This window comes from Sus scrofa, unplaced genomic scaffold, assembly GCF_000003025.6.
Source record: "Sus scrofa isolate TJ Tabasco breed Duroc unplaced genomic scaffold, Sscrofa11.1 Contig42, whole genome shotgun sequence".
In the NCBI taxonomy this organism is placed as follows: domain Eukaryota; kingdom Metazoa; phylum Chordata; class Mammalia; order Artiodactyla; family Suidae; genus Sus; species Sus scrofa.
Genome location: NW_018085200.1, coordinates 878,126 through 889,685, shown reverse-complemented (window position 1 = coordinate 889,685; position 11,560 = coordinate 878,126).

Sequence of the window (11,560 nt, the reverse complement as noted above, 5' to 3'; positions counted from 1 at the left end):
GCCTTATTCTCAGTCTCAGGGGAAAATACCTAGTTTTTCATCATTCTATACCATGATAGATATAGGGTTTTGTACATGTTCTTTATCAAGTTGGGGGGGGTTCCCTATTCTGATTTGCTCAGAGTTCTTATTGTGATTGTCAATTTTTTGACATAGGTGTTGAATTTTGTCCAATGCTTTTCTGCATTGAGATGATTATATAATTTTCTTCTTTAGCCTGTTGATGTGATGGATTACTTTGATTTTCATTTTTGTGTTTTTGGAGGTTCCTAGGCTAGGTGTCAAGTCAGAGCTGTAGCTGCTGGCCTTCACCACAGCCACAACAAGACAGGATCCGAGCTGCATTTGCAACCTACACCAAAATATTCCTTTATTATCCTTCTAATGCCCTTAGGATAAGAAGGGATAGTCTCATTTTCAGTTATGATACTAGTCATTTGGATCTTCTCTCTTTTTTCTTGGTTATCATGGACAGAAGTTCATAGACTTTAATGACTTTGGCATAGAATCAGCTTTTAGTTTCATTGACTTTCTTGTTTTCTGTTTTCGGTTCCACTGATTTCTGCTCTAATTTTTATTATTTATTCTCTTCTACTTACTCTAATGTTTCTTTTTACTCTATCTTTTAGTTTTCTAAGGTGGAAGCTTAGATTTTTTTTTTGTTTTAGATCTTTCTTCTCTTCTAAAATATTAATTCAATACTATAAATTTTCCTCTAAGCACTGCTTTCCCTGCCTTCCACAAAGTTTGATCATTGGTATTTTCATTTTCATTAAGTTCAAAATATTTTTCAAATTCTCTTGAGAGTTCTTTTGAACTATGTCTTAATTAAAAGTGTCAATATATAAATATTTGGGGCATTCCAGCTATAGTTCTGTCATTGATTTCTAGTTTAAATTCATTGTTGTTTTGAGAACATTGAAGTCTTTCTATTATTTTAAATTTGTTGAGGCACATTTTATGGCCTACAATGTATTTTACCTTGGTGAATGTAACAGTGGAGCTTGAGATGAATGCTTATTCTCCTGTTGTTGGATGGAGTCTTCTAGAAACTTGACTAGATACAGTTATCAGTGGTGCCATTCAGTTCAACTATGCCCTTACTGATTTTATGCCTGAGTGTTCTTCTGTCAAATTATTTACAGAGGGGTGTTGGCATTTCTAATTTCAGTAGTGTATTAATATATTTCTCCTTGCAGTTCTATCAATTTCTGCCTCAAACCATGAGCCTATACTGCTAGGTGTATACACATTAAGAATTGTTACTTTATCTTGGAGAATTAACCTCCTTAATGTTATGCAATGAACTTCATTATCCCTTATGATTTTCCTTGTTCTGCAGTCTGCTCTATATAAAATTAATAAGGTTATTCTAGGTTTTTTTAAAATATGTGTTAGTATGATATATCTCTCTCCATCACTTTAATCTAAATCATATTATATTTAAAGTGAATTTCTTGTAGGCAACTTATAGTCAGTTCTTTTTAAAAAATATCCATTCAAACAGTGTTTTTTGTTTTAATTGCTATTTTAGACAACTTCACATAAGGGATTATTTATATAGTTATACTATATACTTATTTTCATATGGTTTAGTAAAAAATTATGATGCATAAAAATATAAAAGTGTTGACATTTTAAATTAATTAGGATAGTATATAAATGTTCATCTACTTATACATTTTCAAATTAATGTTTTTAGAGCAATTTTTTTTTAATTTGGATGGTTGTAGCATAACATTCCACATGCACTTCAGTCCTTTCAGGGATTTTATGAGGCAATCCAGAGATATACACATTTTTAAACAAATATGGCAATTAATGTGCCACTATGAAGACAAAGTTTTTCCTTACATAAGAAACTTAGTAAATTAATCTTTGTACTGTTCTTTTTTTCTTTTTTCTGGTCACACTTGCACCAAATGGAAATTCCAGGCTAGAGGTCATTTGGGGCTGCAGCTACCAGCCTATACCACAGACACAGCAACACCAGACCCTTAGCCAAGTGAGGCAAGGGGTCCAAACCACATCTTCCCAGACATCATGTTGAGTTCTTAACTTGATGAGCCACAATGGGAATTCAATTATTTTTTTTTTTTGGCCTTACCTGTAACATGAGAAGTTCCAAGGCCAGGGATTGAACCTGAGCCACAGCAATTACCCAAGCTACAGCAGTGACAGCACTGGATTCTTAACTGCTAACCACCAGGGAAATCCACATGTGTCTATAAGCATGAAGGTTTGATCCCTGGCTCCCTGGATCACTCAGAGGGTTAAGTATCCAGCATTAAGGCAATCTGTTGCATAGGATATGGCTTTGCTTCTGGCTGTGGTGTGTATAGACCAACAGCTACAGCTCTGATTTTACCCCTAGTCTGGGAAATTCCATTTTCCACAGGTGTAATCATAAAAAAGAAAAAAAAAATACCATAACCCATTTATATATTTTTAAAATAGTGTTATAAGTACAGGCAGTTTGAGGGTTGTTTTCCTTACTAATATGAAGGATTCATGTATTATTAGTGTTAAATGTGAAACATACAACATGGGAAAGAAATTGGCTTAGACATTTTGTATTCTGATACTGAAATTATAGATTATTTTTATAATAGCATTTCAGAAATACTAATACTAATAGTGCTAATATTTTTTCAAAAAGTCTGTGTTAAAATTTTCCAGGCAAATGTTATGAATATGCTCAAATATTTATGATGAACTAAATGAGCATTTTGAGATGTGGATTGTGGCTATCATTTGATCAAAGTGAATTATAACTGCTACTAATTCCTCCAGTGTAAAGAAGAAACTAAAGAAAGTATTTTCTTCCTTCAGCTTAAATTACATTCTGAAAGTTGCACCTTGCCTAAGTTTCCACAAGGCTCTATAAGCAAAGGACATATTCTATACCATGCAGGAAGGCTCCCAAACACTAATCACCATTGAGGCCTCTTCCCTGACCTCCACACACCCTGATGCCTGAACTAGGCCAGTCCAACATTAATAATTGATGTAGAACATGCTATTCTCATTCTTGTGTTTTGTGTTCACGTCTACTTCTCCCCTCCCACTGAAGTCCTACTTTTTTTTTTTTTTTTTTTTGCTGTACCCATGGCATGTGGAATTTCCTGGCACAGGGACTGAATCTGTGCAACAGCAGTGACTCAAGCCATCGTAATAACAATCCCAGATCCTTAATCCAATGAGCACAAGGGAACTCTGAAATTCTGTCTTAATTTGTTTCCAATATTCTAACAGGTGAATGTTTTGAAAAACAAAGCAGAACAAAGGAAACAATTATAAAACAAATTAGAAATTAATAATCTATAACTGAGTCATTAATTTACTCTTTTACTCAAACAGGATATGAAACAAGTTTTGAATAAGAAGTAATAATCAGTATTTTTTGGGGGGCACACCCATAGCATGTGGAAGTCCCAGGTTCGAGGTCAAATTGGAGCTACAACTACCAGCCTATGACACAGCCACGGCAATGTGGAATAAAGCTACATCTGTGATATACACTACAGCCCACCAGCTCATGGCAATGCCAGATCCCCAAACCACTGAGCAAGGCCAGGGATTGATCCCCTATCCTCATGGATGGATACTGGTGAGATTTGTTTCTTACTATGCCACAATGGGAACTCCCAGTATTTTTTAATTTTCCACATGTATTGTGAATATTAAATAGTAATTACATGATAAAAGCTTTGAAATGTCTGAAATAGGATTATTAAATAATTTCTATCCAATTTTGAATTCCCTCTTTCATAGTACACTAGCATAAAATATTTCCTTAACATAAAAATATTGAGGATTTTCCCTTTGAGTTTGGAATTTTTCAGTTTTTCCAGGAAAACCATTGGCTTTATCACAATTTCAAAATATTTTATATCTTGGACCATAAAATTGACAAATGTTATATATTATATATTAGCACATATACTATCCCTAAATATTTTAATAACCCAGAAAATTTGAAAGAACTGAGTTACAGAGAAAAAGTGCACAAACCCAACAATTCTGACCACAAATCCTATTCTAATTCCACTATATACTTAAAATTCTGACTAACAGTTTATATTTTTGCAAAATGATTTTATATTTAATTTCAAAAAAAATGTAATGAAATTAAGATGTTCTGCAACAAGGAGAACATTATTCACCATAAAAGCACCAATGCTGTTGGCATTGTATTTCCTCAAATAATATTTAAGCAATATGAGAATCAGGAATGGGATGACATTTAAGCATCAGAAAGAAGAAAGAGAGACAAAGGGTAGGGGCAAGAGGGAGAGAAGTAAGGAAAAGAGAGGGATGAAGTGAGAGAAAAGCCACAACCTAAGAATTTTTCAAATTATTTTCATACTAAAATATACACCTTGGAGTTCCCATTGTGGCTCAGTGGTTATGAACTGGACTAGTATCCATGAAGATGCAGGTTTGATACCTGGCCTTGCCCACTGGGTTAAGGATCCAGTGTTGCCATGAGCTGTCATGTAGGTTGTAGAGGCAACATGGCTCCCACATTGCTGTGGCTGTGGTGTAGGCCAGCAGCTACAGCTCCAAATGGAGCCCTAGCCTGGGAAGTTCCATATGCTGCAAGTGCAGCCCTAAAAATAAATAAATAAATAAATAAATAAATAAATAAATAAATAAATAAATAAATAAATATATTCACCTTAGTGATTAGTAAAATATGGTTTCCTATTTTTTAAATACACCAAATTCATGCCTAACATCAGTGATGAGATTTGTACTATAATTTGATCACATATATGTATCCCTTGATTATATTTAGAGGAGAACAAAGTGGTATCTCACTACTCCAAAATTAATACTATTCACAGTCCTCTTTTCTATAAGTCTTTCAAAGTGAACAGTAAACAAGGACTTGATTATTTTGTTCTTTTAATTGAGGTTTTTCTTCTGCAGTTGATTTATTAACTCAGAGACAGGGCAATTTTTGTTTTACTTAACTAATGACCTCAGGGCTCTAAATTACCTTGGATAGAGACAAAGATATTTAGTTATGTGTGTAGTTGGATTTTGTAGTATGTCTTTAATCAGAAAAGTATTATGCCAATGAATTTTTTAAATACCCTAAAATTTTAGATTCCTTTTCAAGATAGTGTTTCTTCAAAAATAATTCATTTCATTGATGGTCATGTGCAAAATTATTTTTGAAGTAAACAATTACTGCCTTCTTCAGTAAGTTTTCTTGTATCAGATTTTTTTCAAAACTGTCTCAATAACTTTTAGTAATATTTGTTACATTCTAACAATATATTTCAAAAACTGTTAATCATTTACCTCACTCATTTTCTAAAAGAAAAATGTAAATATTGCCTGAAATAGAGTTTAACTTGTTAAGTTAAATATATTATTCTGTTAATATACTGTAAATATTTGGACTTTCTGAACTTTGATATTTAGGATGTAATTTGCTAAGAAGACCAATCTAAAATGTAAGTCAAACTTTTTGGTTTTTTTAAGGGCCACACCTGTGGTATATGGATGGTCCCAGGTTAGGGATCTAATTGGAGCTGTAGCTACTGGCCTACACTACAACCACAGCAATGTGAGAACTAAGCACTTTCTGTGACCTATACCACAGCTCATAGCCCTGCTGGATCCCTACCACACGGAGTGAGGTCAGGGATTGAACCCATGTCCTCTTGGGTGCTAGTCATGTTTTTTAAGCACTGAGCCACAATGGAAAATCAGGTATATCAAACTTTTGGTGAAAAAGTTCATACTTACCTTCACAGACTGGAATAAAATTATTTCCTTCATTGACATGGTCTTTTATATATTGTTCTCTTGAAATTCAGTTTTAAATTATTTTAATGTTAGGAGGTCCAAATATTTTTCTAAAAACATTTGTTGTTGTTGTTGTTCACAACAAATAGTACCACTTAATTTTTATTTTCTGCTACATGGGAATTTTTCCTTCTCCATATCATTTTTTAATTGAGCTACCTCATACTTGGCATTCACATACTTTGGAAAGCAACCAAAAAATGTCTCTGGACATAAAATTCCTTTGCAGTTATGTCTTACCCTACCTTCTCTTAGGAAATTTGTTTTTCTTGTGATTTTTATTTTATTCTTTTTTGCAGACTCCAATAATCAAATATGTTTAACTAGTTAGATATTCTGTACTGCTTTTAATTAGTGCTTTTATTAGACTATGATTTGCAGGTAAACGCTTGACATTTACAATTTAGATACTCCCTTGACTTTTATAATGGTTACTCATCTGTCACTTATACATTAAATGCTCTTGTGCAGAAATTCAAAATGGACAGTAAGTGGAATAATTTATAAAATCAGAATATTGGTGAAAGAAAATGTCACTATTGAGATTTCAGGGAACTATGAATTATAAGTGAAACATGGTAGGTGACTAAAGGGACAAAGAATTGATGTTTATAAAGAAAAAAACAGAAGTGTAGCAATTTTAAATATGATTTAAAATTTCAGACATACAAAATTAGACAGAAAAATATGGTTAAATTCCTTGAATTATTAAGAACATACAAGCAACCTTGTTTCAGTAGTATAGTCTCCACATTTTCCTCATTAGATCAATATTAAGTTAATTTTTGCATAAGTTTTGAGGTTTACTAGAGGTTCAGTTTTTTGTGTTTCTTTTTTCTTTTTTTTTTTTTTTGGTTTGTTTTGCATGTCCAATTTTTCAACACTTTTTTTGAGACAATATATTTTCTCAGTTGAATGGTTTTTAAAATTTGTCAAAAATCATTTAGTCATCTTAATGTGGGGTTATTTTTAAACTGTCTTAAATTCCATTGGTCTAGCGGCTACCCCTCCACCAACATTATATTGTTGTCTTTATTTTAGACAACAGAATATGCAATCTATATATAAATGTATAAGTATGTGTGTATTCCTGTTATAAAATTCAAAGTAAAACTATACCAAGTCAATTGAAGCAGATGTGCTAATTGCCCAGACCATTCAGGAATGAAGTTTTGCCTCACACCACTGAAGACATAGCCATGACCAGCTGAGGTGCTTTCTGGGGGCAAAGGGAAAAAGGACTAGATATCAGAAGAAGAGAGTTAGCAATACTAGTTAAAACTAATGAGAACTTGCAGAAATAAGGACTGTAATCTATAATTGTTATGAGTATTTCTTCATTGTTTTATTATGAATACATCAAAATATCAAAAACCAGAGTGAACACTACTCCAGGACTTTGTATTTCCTTTTGGCAAAAGAATTGGCATTCAGAGTTCCAGTCACTGTGCAGTGGTTAATGAATCTGACTAGGAACCGTGAGGTTGTGGGTTCAATCCCTGGCCTTACTCAGTGGGTTAAGGAGCCAGCATTTCCATGAGCTGTGGTGTAGGTTGCAGACATGGCTTGGATCCCATGTTGCTGCAGCTCTGGCGTAGGCTGTCAGCAACAGCTCTGATTAGACTCCTAACCTGGGAACCTACATATGTTGTGGGAGCGGCCCTAGAAAAGGCAAAAAAAAAAAAAAAAGAATAAACATTCATTTGGTTGCACATAGAATAATTGCATCATGCTATGTGGATTTATGTCTTCGTTATTGCCATTGTTTGGAGATCAGTCAGGCTCAGGTGATTTGTATGGTTGTCAAGTTGACAAAGGATGGACAACATGTCCAGGCAATTGTGCCCAGCTAGTCAATCAAACAATAATATAGGCATTGTTTTGAGATATTCTGTAGACATGATTAACACCCAAAATCTGTACATTTTAAGTAGAGATCACCCCGTAAAGTGTGGGCTTCAACCAATCTGTTAGAAGCTCTTACAACCAAAACTGAGGTTTTGCTTAAGAAGAAATTCTGCCTTGAGGCAGCTTCTTCCTGAGAGTCTAAAAATTTACAGTGAGATAAGAAACGATCTGATTAGCAAATGTACCAAGGACTTAAATAGATATTTTACTTAAAGGAATATACATAAGTCAAATAATTGGATAAAAGATTCTCACCACCATTAGCCATTATTAAAATGCAAATTAAAACCAAAATGAGGCTATCCTACACATATATATTTAGTGCCTAGAATTAAAATTAAATAAAGTAAAACACAAAATATTATAACTCAAAATTGGTACATAAATAGATAACCCTTTATTAATGAAAGCTTTCAAAGCATGGACACAATGTTTATAATGAAGGTTTCTCCATGTTTCAACTCATTCTTCTATATACAAGTATAAATCTATTCCTGCTTCCTATAGTTAAATCTATTATTCTCCTCCATTTTATTTTGTGAGTGTGTGTGAATGTGTGTTTGTTTAAGGGTTGTTACAGAAAAATTACTCTATCACTACATACTGTCTAAGCTGAGAGGAGCTACAACTAAGCTGAGGACACCTGTAGCTGGGAACTCAATAAAGGAACTACTTGGAATTCTAGGTTGTGCAACTGAAGATAGTTGAGTATAGACATTGGCAGTCTTGTCTGGTCACATGGCAGTGCAGTGAGAAATCTTCCCAAACTTCTCTTCCAGTTTGGTATGATCTCATAACTAAAGTTGAGGTGAGGGACTGAACTCCTACATGCTGTTTTTGTTTTGTACATCTAAAAAATAAAAAGTGAGTGCTTCCCTATATGCCTGGCCCCCTTTCCATAGTATGGGAAGTTATGGGGACTGCCAGGGTAGTGTGGATGTCGAAATGGAGGATTAATGTTTAAGATGACATCACTGCCCCAAACAGATTTCCCACGTCTGAATTTATAATGACAGAGGAATAGACTTTTACTTCATTTAAGACATTGTACAATTGCATCTTTTTAGAACATCTTAGTTTATGCTACAGGTAATATTTAATCATAAATTTCTGATTTTGCAAGGACTTTTATTTCTTAATAAACACAAAATCCAGTAAGAGAGGTAGAAAACTTACTGAAGAAGTTATATAGACAGATATGTTTTAGGTTTTTGTGCTCAACTCCTTGAGCAGCAGGTAGAAAAGATTAGTTCAGTTAAGAAATGACTTGAGGAAGGAGCTAATCTCCAGGGTAAATAATAGCTCCTATTTAAAGAGCATATTAGTTATGACAATAGAACTTATTACAGACACTGGTTAACCTCTGTTTCAAATAAATGTGAATTACCTGATTATCCAAATAAAATCTCATTTTATCTCTGTATTTTAAATCAATCCATGAAGGTAAGCATTGCATTTAATGTCAATGCAAACAGGTGAACATGAATCATTGTTGTCCATTAAAAAATTAATTTTACATACATCTGTATATATTTTGCATCTACCAAAGAACACTTATTTTGGAGAATTTAAAAGAGAAATTTTTTGATGTCATTGTTATTAAATTTCAAACCCTGATTTAGACAGCTTTTGACAGTATGTCTCATCATTATATTATCAAATGAGAAACTACAAATTACTTTGTAATATGATGTGCGAGTATACAAAAGATTATTGCCTTCTTAATCATCATCATCAACATTATTTTAGGTGCTAATATTTATTAAGTGATGACTATATGGTAACCATGTATTTAAGTAGGTTATATATATATATAATCTGGGGATATCTCATAAAAATTTAATTGCATATAACTAAAGAGTAAGATACTGGATTATCCTTATTAAAATAGTTTTGCATCCTTCTAATTCCAAGGGAATCATTTGTTTGTTAAAATTAAGTTTGATGGTAAATGAATCTGAAGATGCTAAAGAGATAATAGCTTGTTTTCATTTTTATCTTTAGAGATGGCTCCTAAAGAAAAACAGCTTCTGAACTGCATTAAAACATTTTTGGTTATTCCTTAACTCCAATTTTATTTTATAAACTTGCTCTAAGTAGCATTAAATACATATATATATATATATATATATATATATATATGTATGTATAACTGGTATACCAAAAAATATCATTATTAAAGTGGAAAGACCAGAAAAATAAACACAAGTTATTTGAGTAAAAACAAAAGTGGATACATTTACCTGAATTATTCCATGGTTTTCTTCCTGAGTTTTTTATAAAAAGAAACACTAAATGTTTCTAAAATTCAGAAACCAGCAAATATACTGCAGGATTTGAGGAAATCTTTGTAGATGAGATTGAGTTTAGAAGGTAAATACATATAGATAAGATTTGAAATATTATTTCTTAATTTGCAAATAGTTTTATATAGATAATCCATTTCATAATTCCACTTAATTGTTCCATTTAATTGTCCATTTATTTGTTCAATTTGACAAAAAATAAGATAAGGCTAAAAGTGTTCTCAGTAAATGCGGATACTATATTCTTGGCTGAAAGTTTTGTTCTTCTTTAGTTTCTCTGCCTATTTCTTCCTAGCTATTTCTTCCTACCTGAGTTTCAGTATGCTTTTCAAATGCACTACTGTACTTGAAGACTAAAGAATAATTTAGAGAGAGGGTCAAAAATGCAAGAAGACTTTACATAAAGAGCAGAAATAATAAAAGGAATAAAACAGGTGACTGTCTCTGAAGACAATAATTTGCCCATGTAGGTGCATGAGGCACCCTGGTCCAAAAAGATTGGTTATTTATTCAACAAAAAATTTAATTAGTGTCCAAGTACTACATTTTACATTGAATTAAATATGTGAATAAAAATGTGTAAAGGTGTCAGGATGAGAAAAACTAACAAACAAAAATGTATGGTCATTTGTCTTACATATGAAATCATTTCCTAGTAATATCACCTATTGGCCATTAGGTTCTGATTGTTTTAAAGACAGAGTTACAGCATTTTGAATTAAATAGAGTCACATTTTCTTTGGGAGAATTGTATAGTAATGGAGCAAGGTTTAAATGCTTTTTGTACCTTAAATGCAGTCTGAAATATTGTAGATGGTAAAATAAATTACTACTCAAATTTCCTTCTCTAACTCACACAAAATACTCAGGATTCACAAGTTTTAGATGAATTGTTGCTTTTGTTCCATATGTGTCTACATTTCTGTAGTGGAAATCTTGACCACTGTCCTCACCTAACCTATAGAAAATGGATAGGTGTGTCCATTCTTTGTAATGACTTAGTCTATATGGACTTTTAAGTCAGTTAACACATACTGTGAAAGTTATGTATAACATACTGCTGACAATGAAGTAATTTGCTACTTCTGCCAGAGTGAGTGAAAAAGTATAATTTCTAGCTCCCACTCCCAACACACACACACACACACACACACACACACACACACACACACACACATGCACCACAGAAAGCATGATTGAACAATACCAGGAGAAGGAGGAGGTCAGTCTGAATTCTGGGTACACCTTGAACACTATTCCAAAGAAGCAATCAGGTTAAATCACTTTTAATTTATTTGAGCAATTAGTAAATTTTTTTGTGGAACAAATATGCTACACATTGCATAAAAATATGTATAGAATATCAAAAGAAGCATATAATCTCTCCACAGATCAACAAAAATGTACAACATAAAGATGGGCAGTCTCAACCTAACATGTTCACATGCCTCAACTAACACACATATGTGTGTCAAAAAAATGAATGAATGGATTACATGGATTTAGCAGAATAATAGCAATTG